General features: G+C 36.2%; 1 protein-coding gene across 4 annotated transcripts in view; it reads right to left on the bottom strand.

Annotated features, from left to right (window-relative positions):
- The window catches only part of LOC138691133 (peripheral plasma membrane protein CASK-like), an 854,250-nt gene that overhangs the window by 691,132 nt on the left and 150,797 nt on the right, over positions 1 to 12,321 (bottom strand). The window lies entirely within an intron of this gene.

Below are 12,321 nucleotides of genomic sequence, written 5' to 3'. Positions count from 1 at the left end.
TATGGAAGGAAATTCGCCCTATCTTTCCCACTAAATGATTTCTTTTTAAACACAACTTTTATTTATGGCTTGTATGCTAGTCTTCAACGAGATGCAAATGAGGCGAAAATGGAGAACATATGAAATGCTAGCAAGGCAGACTGGAATAGAGGAGCCTGTTTAACAACGTTAAAATACAAATTAGCATTTTACATATCACAAGTGTAACGAGCATATTGACAATGGTGTAATATGTTTTAGTAACAAGTATCATTGGAAACAGTGTGTCCTCGATATAGTCTAAGTCAGCGTTTCTCAAACTATGGTCAGCGGACCACCTGTGGTCCTCGAGGCCTGCCCTTGTGGTCCTTCAAAAAAAGAGAGAAGAAAAAATAAAGTTCAAACGAATTGCGTATCACACTATAGCTTAAATTCGCAGAGTTTGGAAATGACACATGGCTATCGAACTTCACTTTTTCTCCCAGTACTGATATTTTATGAAATTTATTACCCTACCCGTCTACCGACTTTCCACTCTACTCTCGCAACAAAAGAGGGATTTAAAGCAATATGAACGTGGTGTTTCTCGCCATCTTTTCCCTGCACATCTGGCGCCGCGCCTGTAACCCAGCCAGGGACCACCCGAATTCATGACAAGTACCAAAGTATCGAACCTTAATTATATTTTAATATATAAGTATACTGGTATTAAAATTATAAATTTGCTTTCGAAGGGAACAAGAGTAAGGTGGTCCGTGGAACTGTAATGACTTTAAAAAGTGGTCCCCACTTCAAAAAAGTTTGAGATACGCTGGTCTAAGTGAACTGAAAATCAAGAATAGAGTGATAAAGTGTTAATTGTGAATGGACTAGAGTAGTGTAATAGGAATTAAGTAAAACGATAGAGATAATGAAAATAGGTGATATATGGCGGGGGAGGCTAGCTAGGATAGTGAAGGATAACATCTAGAAAATTAGTGGGATCTGAAAACGAAATGTACACAAGAAACAGACATAATAACGAACTTACTGGACAATGGTATAGTACGTTTTAGTAACAAGTATTATTGAAACAGTGTGTGTTTGATATAAGTGTACTGAAAATCAAGAACAGAGTCGTAAAAGTGTAAATTTTTGAATGATCTAAATTAAGTTTTAGGATTTAAAGGGAGAATACTGATCAAATTTAATTTCTCCGAAAGTCAAGTATAAGAGCGTCTACAAAAGGCATATCTGTAACGAATGTAATTGTGACACCGGATACAAAAATTGTGAGGTCCACATTACATGGTTGTAAATGTTGACATCAAATATATCATATCATATCATATCATATCATATCATATCATATCATATCATATCATATCATATCATATCATATCATATCATATCATATAATATAATATGAAGAGTTCGCGGGAAAAACGATGAATGTCACAGTTTTGTTAAGGTTGATGTCATTATCTAATTCAATGGATCACTAGAAATTTAATGTTGTTCTTATGAAAAATGGTAAAAAGGAGAATTATCATCACGAATAGAGTAATCCTTTCCTTTATTTTCTATAGAAACAGCACTATATCTTGCAGTTATAGACTCAACTAGATCATTATCTAATCCTTAACAGAAATGTGACATTCATCGTTTTTCCCGCGAACTCTTCATATCATATCATATATCACATCATATCATATTATATCATATCATACCATATCATATATCATATCATATCATATCATATCATATCATATCATATCATATCATATCATATCATATCATATCATATCATATCACAAGTAAATGATTACAAATTATGCTGTAAACTCTGTTACAAACTACAATCTTATTCATTTGTAAAGTTCGACAAGTTTTTTTATAAAATCAGCTAAATAAATTTACAAACGTGATTATGCAATACGCAATGTTCGGGACAGAAGACGTTATCAGATGAGAGACCACATTAAGATATACGGATCATATGCGGTGGCTAAGAGATGGAAAGGGGGGAAGTTTGGAGAACGCATATAAAACATTCACATTCGTGTTGGGCACTGTTTCAATTATCGCCGAACGCTGGATTTGCACTGAAGGACCTATCCATGGGCAGAAAACTATGAATGAATGAATGAATGAATGAATCAATCAATCAATCAATCAATCAATCAATGGTCGCCAACTATTCTATAAACTATGGGTCTGCGATGCTGATAGAGTTTACAAACGAATGAGAAGAGAGTTTATATAGTCGCGACGCTGTTATTACCGGCGTGACTCCTCCTCTTTGCTTACGTATTAGGAAGTGAAGACTCTATAAAGTCTAGGTAGGTAATATCGTTCGCCATTTTTGTTCTTTCGTTCCCGAGCTACCATACGAGGAATCTATTAGCTACACCGTTAAACATTATCATGTCGTAGCTCCTAAGATAATAAATCAAACGCACTGTAATTCAGCAAATAATTGAGCGGCAAATAACGTCCTCGTGTGGTTTCTGCAACGCCAACGAAAGAGCCAAAATGGTGGGCGATTATATTAAGTATTTATCGAGCCCTAGGAAATGCATAACGTCTAAATCAGCGAATCACAAGACGCACACGTTTAAATGTAGCCGACCTGCAACGTGATTGGCTGCCGGAAATTAGAGCGACGGGACTATAGTACTAGTACTATGCTGATATAAGAATAAAGGGCTTGGGACTCAGGAATCTCGGACTTACTAGGTACTCGTTTAGCTCGTTTAGGGTATGAGACCTGACTCTTATCAGGGCTGAGAATGACCCACCTGTCAGCATCGGATTCATGTATTGCCCCTAGACCGCCTGTTGGACCGGAATAATAATCATTCGCATATAGGGAGCAGAAACCTAGGTGCATGGATCCATTCTGGGTACAGTCCTATAGAAACCAGCCAAACAATTCGCATAGACGCATTCAAGCCCTAACATTTTAAGAGAATTTAGATTGAAGACATAATTCTGTAGATAATAAAAAAAAATAATAATTTATTTTTATCATACAATTCTTAGAGAGATATAATTTCTATGCCGTTTCTTTTGACGCGTTATCTCATGTACATGTAAAAGCAGAGTTTTTGTACAGCGCAATATTTAATATATACCGAACAATACCGCTAATCCAGCAACTTTTGGTAAAATTAACTGGATGACCGTACAACTGTATGTATGTATGTATGTATGTATGTATGTATGTATGTATGTATGTATGTACACTACCGGTCAAATGTTTTCGATCAGCTATGAAAACAACTATATACAGGGACATAATTTTATTTTTACTAACATTTTAATATTAACCTGTCTATACCTTTAGAGAACCGGAAACACCGCTTGCTTCCCCCTCCAAGACTGGAGTTCGATGATACTGGCGTAAAACACAAATCACTCTACTAGGTATAGGAAGGAAGAAAAGTAGTTCATCCATTTACGTAAACTAGGAAATATCGCGATTTTGAGTTTGATAATTTTCATTAGGTTTTTCTTTAATCAAAATACAGTACTGTATTAAGAATAAGTGTTTTTACTCACGAAGTGAGTTATCCATGCGAACGTATTCATTATGCAGTGTATATTATACTGTCTACAGCACATTAGCGTACATTATAGAGAAAGAAGTTAAATTGAAAAATAATCATAATATGAATATTTAAACACAATTTTGAAAATGGTGGCCGTTCATTTCGATACAGGCTTCAGTTCTTTTGTGCATATTATCGCACTATAGACTACTGCATCTAATTCCAATTGCCAGTTTCGTCCTTCGTACTAGTAACTCATGTTGAAATAATTCTGTACCTACTCTACGTACTGTAAATTCAATCTTCACTTCTGCCCGACCCGAAAATATAAAATTACTCAGACATGCTATCTACTGTCCGACCAAGTGGTTATGCCGCAGGATTATAGAAAGGGAGGAAATCACATGACAGTTAAATAAAAGGGCCTCGTTAAGTAATTAAATTAAATTAAACAGCTGTATAATATTACGTAAACTTCCAATTCCTAAGAGAAATTAATGTTTTCAGAAAAGAGCTAAGACAGCCCAGCTATTACAGAGGGCGAGCAGAAGCAGGTGGGGGAAATCGGGATGCGACGTAGGCAAACGGACAGTACCTGTGCAAAAATATGATTCAATATTGAAAGCTCTTTCGTCACTGGAAAACGCGACCATATTTCTGGAACGTACTATACTCAGTAACTCAGTACTGCTTACTATCTGCGGTCTTGGTTCTGTGTGGAGTTGGAACTTCCTTAGTAGAAGGGGTAGGAGTGAAGTACATTCAAAAACTCAGGTACAATAAAAATTGAAGTAAAAATAAAATGATGTCCCTGTACCTACTTTATTTCAATGCACAAACACATCGGAAAAACTAAAAATATACCAACAAAATAAATATTTTCTCTCTCTATCATTATGATATGATGGAATATTCAAAACGAAATCCCTGTTTTAACCATAGTTGTGATAGGTGAACGAAAACTTTTGACCGGTAGTGTAAATACGTAAATTTTGTCCTATATTCTTTTGAGAAGATTAACTCCATATGTAGATGAAATTATTGGGGATCATCAGTGTGGTTTTAGGCGTAATAGATCGACTATTGACCAGATATTTTGTATTCGACAGATAATGGAGAAAAAGTGGGAGTATAAGAGTACAGTGCATCAGTTACTTACAGATTTCAAAAAGGCATATGACTCGGTTAAGAGACAAATTTTATATGATATTCTTATTGAATTTGGTATTCCGAAGAAACTCGTTCGATTAATTAAAATGTGTCTCAGTGAAACGTACAGCAGAGTCCGTATAGGTCAATTTCTGTCAGATGCGTTTCCAATTCACTGTGGGCTAAAGCAAGGAGATGTACTATCACCTTTACATTTTAATTTTGCTCTAGAGTATGCCATTAGGAAAGTCCAGGATAACAGAGAGGGTTTGGAATTGAACGCGTTACATCAGCTCCTTGTCTATGCGGATGACATGAATTTGTTAGGAGAAAATCCACAAACGATTAGGGAAAACACGGGAAGTTTACTTGAAGCAAGTAAAGCGATAAGTTTGGAAGTAAATCCCGAAAAGACAAAGTATATGATTATGTCTAGTGACCAGAATATTGTACGAAATGGAAATATAAAATTTGGAAATTTATCCTTTGAACAGGTGGAAAAATTAAAATACCTGGGAGCAACAGTAACAAATATAAATGATATTCGGAAGGAAATAAAACACAGAATAAATATGGAAATGCGTGTTATTATTCGGTTGAGAAGCTTTTATCATCCAGTCTGCTGTCAAAAAACGTGTTATATTACCGGTTGTTCTTTATGGTTGTGAAACTTGGACTCTCACTTTGAGAGAGGAATATAGGTTAAGGATATTTGAGAATAAGGTGCTTAAGAAAATATTCGGGACTAAGAGGGATGAACTTACAGGAGAATGGAGAAAGTTACACAACACAGAACTGCACGCATTGTATTCTTCACCTGACATAATTAGGAACATTAAATCCAGAAGTTTGAGATGGGCAGGGCATGTAGCACGTATGGACGAATCCAGATATGCATATAGAGTGTTAGCTGGATGGATTTGAGGGAGGTGGGATATGATGATAAGAGACTGGATTAATCTTGCTCAGGATAGGAACCAATGGCGGGCTTATGAGAGGGCGGCCATGAACATCCGGGTTCCTTAAAAGCCAGTAAGTAAGTAAGTAGGAAATGTATGTATGTATGTATGTATGTATGTATGTATGTATGTATGTATGTATGTATGTATGTATGTGTGTATGTGTAGTTGCGTTCTTCTGGCTTGTGAACAAATGCAGTGAAAGTCTTCCTGTAGTTCCTTTTCCTTTCACGGCTGGGTCAATCAAATCCCGTTCCAGGGTAATAGGATCTTTCCAGCTAGTTCTAGTGTGGCACATGTCACGTGCCCCTGTGGGGTGGAACAAGTGATTTCCGCGGTAGACAGATAAACGGAGCCAGGCAGAAGGTTAGTTCATGCAGTCGGTGAGCAAGAATTCTCGCTCCTTCTCAAACACAGTGTGTGCAGCAAGTAAGAATGCAATGGAATAAGTGTGAAGTACCACAATATATCATTTAAATACGTATTTTGATTACTGAATATCGCTGGGTGCTAGCTGTTACGCACGCAGAAATTAACGTACAAATATCATGACTAGTCAGCGGAAAAAAAAAAGTCATTCGGATGTGAAGGTAACTACAACGCGACTGATTTGTCTCGTCAGAGGGTTGTTCTTTACGTAAGCACAGTAGGGACCAGAGGTCTGCATCGGACGTTTTCGCTCGAGCGCCAAGTAGTTCATAGCATAATCCGATATGTAGCGCACGTGCATGATGGGTAAAATTGTCACGAGCGATAAATCCTCGAACGGTATAAGCCGAGCGTTAGACATTCGTTCTTGTTACAGTGATGAACTGTGTAGTAACATCATAAATGTTTATCATTTCAAAACTTTGTAGTGTTTAACTAACCTTTCCATTGTACAACTACAAAACTTGCTTTAAAATGTAATATAAATGTTGTAGGTAGATGTTCCCCCCGCCCCACACAGGGGTGATTTTGTTTTTGCCACATCTGATAGATGTTATTGGATGTAAATGTAATTATTATAAACGGAGAACACAATCACGATAATGCAAGAACTGTATCAAGTTCTCTAGTAATAATAATAATAATAATAATAATAATAATAATAATAATAATAATAATAATAATCTCTAATAATAAGTGTATCAATCTTTGCGTCTGTAACAGTTATGCAGCATGATTCGTTTTATTATATTTTATGTGACGTTATCTCTGTACTAATATTGTTATTAATCTACTGCTATATCAATAATATTTTGTAAAACGTTTCTACATTGTTGCAGGATATAGGCGGAACACTATGTATGGACCTATCATATTATATATGTGGTAAATCAAATATTGAATAATTATTAATTAGCAATAATAATTATATATATATATATATATATATATATATATATATATATATATCGGGTCCACACCTGTGGAGTAACGGTCAGCGCGTCTGGCCGCGAAACTACATAGGTGGCCCGGGTTCGAATCCCGGTCGGGACAAGTTACCTGGTTGAGGTTTTTTCCGGGGTTTTCCCTCAATCCAATACGAGCAAATGCTGGGTAACTTTCGGTATTGGACCCCGGACTCATTTCACTGGCATTATCACCTTCATATCATTCAGACGCTAAATAACCTCAGATGTTGATACAGCGTCGTAAAATAACCCAATAAAATAAAATATATATCGAAGTTTTTCATACTATGTTATTTATAACTTCATGTTCCTGTTTTGGTGCGTTCCATTGACTGTTCCATTAAACGTTTGTCATAAACGCAGAAAATAAAGCCTTATTTTTACCGTGTGAGCAAAACATATGTGTATCTTATCTGTCGCCTTCCTTACAAGATAAGAAATGTCGGTGAGATGACCTTGTACTGTGCTTCTATTTATTACGAGCGTATCACGACCGATCGTATCTCACTCGAGGGTGCGACACTCGACCGAGTTCAAGCGAGCGATTTAACTCCAATGCAGCACTCTGGTAGGGATACCAGAGGCCCGTGCAGGTATAGGCCGGGGGAAATGTAAATTGACACACGGAATAATCACTGAATATTGGTTGTACGTTGATATAACTATTGTAATGGCATATTTTGTTTACTTTACTATAAACCCTTTAAAGTGAGGATTGTTCAACGTTTTGAACGGAATATTGCAACTTATCATTCGACACAAATCCTGGTAAAAGTCATATTTTATATTTGAGGCGGTATTTGAACTTGAGCCCTTATTTTCTTCTAACATACGAGCAACATCTTTCATGTGTTACTGTGTATTACAGTGATGTTCAAGCGATTGTTTTGTTATCTTTTTTAATGCACACATACATAACCGACACTTAATTGTTTCACCAGTATCACTACTAAAAATGTGGACACCATATTCTTGTATTAAAGAATACACCCTGTGTTTTTTAACATCTATCTTCGGCATTATGATCACTTCACTGAAAACAAATGAATATGTTTACATATCTCAATGTTCTCTGTTCACGTACGGATGAGAACGCAGAGTGGCAGTTGTTTTCGGTGTTCGCGTGATGCTCCCTGCGGACGGTACCGTGTTGTACCTACCTGGAATGCGTGCACACCTCATGCCATAGTCTATGCGTACATTATTTGTAAACCGTAAACATGACTTTTATTTAACTTTTTTTCCGCTGTCTAATCATGACACTTGGATATTATAGTGGTGTGTTGGAATAGCGTACAGGACGTTCATTATCAATACGGCGTTGTATTGCCTTACAATTGGATTAAGAGCTGAATTGTGTTGATTGTAAATTATGGAAGTATCAATGTATCCACCAAGTCTTAGACTAGAAATTAAATACAAAAATATACATAAAAAATTTAGAAGAGGAAGAAGTAAAAGGGAAAAGATGGAGGAAAATGCAAAAACAGAAAACACCTATTCGACACAAGAAAACGTGATATCCTTTTCTAATCCCAGACTTAGATAATGTGTTGGGGCAAATCGCAATTTAGCGAACGTAGAAGCTCCGCCCAAGACCCCTTCCACTTTTCCCCTACTAGCTCATCAGACACGCTACGTGATAGGCGAGTGTTGTGTCGAATGCACATTTCATGTGGGTGGGGATAACTTCCCCTACTGGCGTTCGCTATATTGCGATTTATCCATGTGTTGTACAACTTAAGCAATTTACAGGCCTATTAGAATGTAACAGAAAATAGGAAAGGAGGCCAAGGTACGAATATCAATCTTCTTAATGTATCCAGCTGTTTGCTGACAACAAAACGTCCACTATAGTCCACTGTAGTCTATTCAGTTGTTGTTTTCACGAGAAATGAGGGGTATTTTGATCAGTGTTCATTATAGATGCCTGTTGCTAGTACCCATAGGTGGGGTGTAGTCAATATATACTGCAGGGCTGTGTCTTCTGCAACTGATACTGATGATTTTAATTTCCTTCGTTTGTGGTTTATGGATGGACAGTATAGAAGAATGTGTTCCAGATCTTCATCATGATTATTACACCACAGACAAGTAGGATTATCAGAAATGTGAAATCGGTATAGGTACAATTGTGTGACAATGTGACCTGTTCTGGCTCTTATTAAAAATGTTTGAACATGAATGGGCAAGTTTTTGTATATTTCCAGGTCATTTAGTTTCTTTTGTACAGACTGTAAAATTTTTCCTTTGTCAGAAGAGAGCCAATTGTTGATCCATAGGTTTATAAAACGAAGGTACCAATATAAACATAAAAATAGAATGAGATGAAAACGAAAGAAAGAAAGAAAGAAAGAAAGAAAGAAAGAAAGAAAGAAAGAAAGAAAGAAAGAAATACAGCAGAGGGATAGAAAAGTGGACAAACGAGAAGAACAGAAGAGGTAAAAAAAACAAAAGAACGCTAGAAGAGATAAATAAAGGAAAAAAATAGTGAAAAAGAAAGGAAAATCAGAGGCAAAGAAATGAGGATGTAAACAGAGAGAGAAACGGAGTCAAAGGGAAGAGGAAAAATTAAAAAGACAAATTTAAATAAAGTGCTGCGAGGATTTTGGGTATTTGCACCGTGTTGTAAATGTAGAGATAGTCATCGTTTCGGAGTTGTGTCTGCTCCATCATCAGGGAACTCAGAATGAAGGGGGACCCTATCTGATGGATCCCGTATCAAGAATTCTCTAGCAATCCATTCTCTTGTTAGCTGTAACGGATCTACGAGAGTCGGTCAGAAAGTAATGCCTCTTATGTTTTTCTCCTTAAATATGCTTGTAATGTGATTGATAGAACTGTCCAAGTTTTGGTCAGAAGCTGTAAATAATTGTCAAATATTCAGAAAATTGCATTAAGGTTGTTGAAGTTAAAATGGCATCACCGCAGGAATGTACGCAAACGGTTGTATGGTTTGCTGAGTTAAAATCAGTGCTATTACAGCAGCGCAACAGAACTTGAGCCGTTTGTGCCGGAAGAATGAACCTGATAAAAACACTTTAAAAACATGGTACAACAAATTTCACGCCAAAGGAAACGTCAAACGGGAGCATTTAGGTGTAAAACAGTATCTGATGAGCGAGTTGAGGAAGCTCAGCAAATATTTTCTCAAAGCTCAAAGTCCATCAGAGAGGCACCAAGATATCTACGAATGTCACGTTTCACAATTCACGAAGTCCTTCACAAGCATTTCCATTTATAATTATGCATATAAAATTCAATTAGTGCAAGAAATTAAGACTGGTAACAAAATCAAGCGGCATTTGTTTGATACAGATATGCTACATACACTCGACGAAAACTCAAATTTTCTAGCTTCTGTGCTTTTCTCAGACGAAGCTATTTTTCATTCATCAGGTACAGCTAACCGTCGCAATGCTTGCATTTAAGGTTCTCAAAATCCCCATACTTTTATTGATCAAATTAGAGGTCGCCTCCACGTTCGCCGGATGTCACACATCTGGACTTCTTTTTATGGTGACACAAAATCTTACCCAGTTTTAGTATCAAATAAATCAAACAACAACATTCTTCTAAAAGCTTATCATTAGTCTACTTGCGTATTAGTGCTTTACAGTATCAAAATTGGCGACGTCTATAAAGGATTTCAAACCAGTCATCCCGAATTCAAATGAAAGTGTCGGAAATATTGAACGTTTAAGTTTAATTATGAATGCTTAAATCCACATGCTGTCAAATGTATGCTGGGTTACAAGAAAACATACCTATAATAATAATAATAATAATAATAATAATAATAATAATAATAATAATAATAATAATATATTCCTCCATTAGTTAGTGGACTTTTAAAGTTAATGAATTTGCCGGGTTGCAGATGAGGAATTTAACAGTCCACTCGTTAACCAAGCATCTTTGGATTTCACAAGTGACGCAATAGTACGTGAATGAATAAAAAGTGAACATCGGCCGCTAGACTGATGTCAAAATTTGCAATAAATGTAGACTAATACGAACCAGAAAGAAACCAGGAACAGATGTCAACAGAAGTCAACACAATAAAAAGAGAAAGATAAATATGCCTATTTGTTATTAGAAATAGCGCACGACTGCATTAATTTTATAGAAAATAAAAAGACACACTACAGAGGACATAACCTCCTCGTCAGACGCTGGACTAGAGCATACCTGCACAAACAGCGCTCAACGAGCGCGCGCGCTTTTTCGGAGCGGGAGAGCTGTGTTTACCGCTCGCCGAAACGGAGAGGAAGATACGTCAGAATGAGATAGACTTGCTATAGGTAGAGGAGAGGGAAACGACCACTCACTTATCTAGTGGAGTGCAGTGCGTAGGCCTATTCTCAGTAACTTTCACGTTGCTTACCAACTGCTACAGTATAGTATGGAGGAATCTAAAAGATGGAACATAACATTTAACATTTAACGATTTACAGCTCGAACTTAATGATCTTCAATGTGACCTAAGGGCTAAAGATCGTTTGAATAATACTACTAGCAATAATATCCACGACTACACAGGCTGGCTGTGAAAATGATTGCTATGTTTGGCTCAACATTTATATTTGTGAGCAACTGTTTTCTGTAATCAACTTTAATAAAGGCAAACATCTAACATCTGTAACTGATGTTTCATTACGATCAGTAGGCTACTGTTCCTTTCAGCTGCGAACAGCATAAAACCTCGTTTTGATGTACTGATAAATAAAAATATAACAAAATGATATTGTACATTTAAGTAGCTATAGAATTTCTATTATTTCTGTAAAATAAATATTTCTTTATTAATTAATAATAGTCCAAGATAGTTTTGCAAACACTGAACGGGAATTCATTTCATAAACACTCTTACTAGTACTGTATTTTTTTTTTTGTGTATATTTTGTACGAGATCACCGTACACAGGCCGTGTTGTAAAGTCCGCAACAGATGCAAAATGAAGCACAAGCTGAACTGTTCTCTTGTATCATTATTATTAACTCGCTTTATATGTTATGTGTTCGTATAAGTTTATAATTTATTGTTCAGTTTTATTTATCATATGCTTACACACATAGAAATCTATTCAGAAAACACACAACATCGGTGTTGGTAAAGGAGAGAACATGAATCGAAAATAACGTAAACTAAAGTAGTCACCGTATTTTATATGGTATTGCATTTGATATGCATTCCTTATCTTAGCATTTCTAATTCTTTACCTTCCTTTCTAATCCTATTAATTGTTTTTAGTAGGTTATTTTACGACACTTTATCAACATCGGGTTATATAGCGTCTGAATG

Source organism: Periplaneta americana, chromosome 16, assembly GCF_040183065.1.
Source record: "Periplaneta americana isolate PAMFEO1 chromosome 16, P.americana_PAMFEO1_priV1, whole genome shotgun sequence".
NCBI lineage: Eukaryota > Metazoa > Arthropoda > Insecta > Blattodea > Blattidae > Periplaneta > Periplaneta americana.
This window is presented reverse-complemented; position numbering and strand designations above follow the sequence as displayed.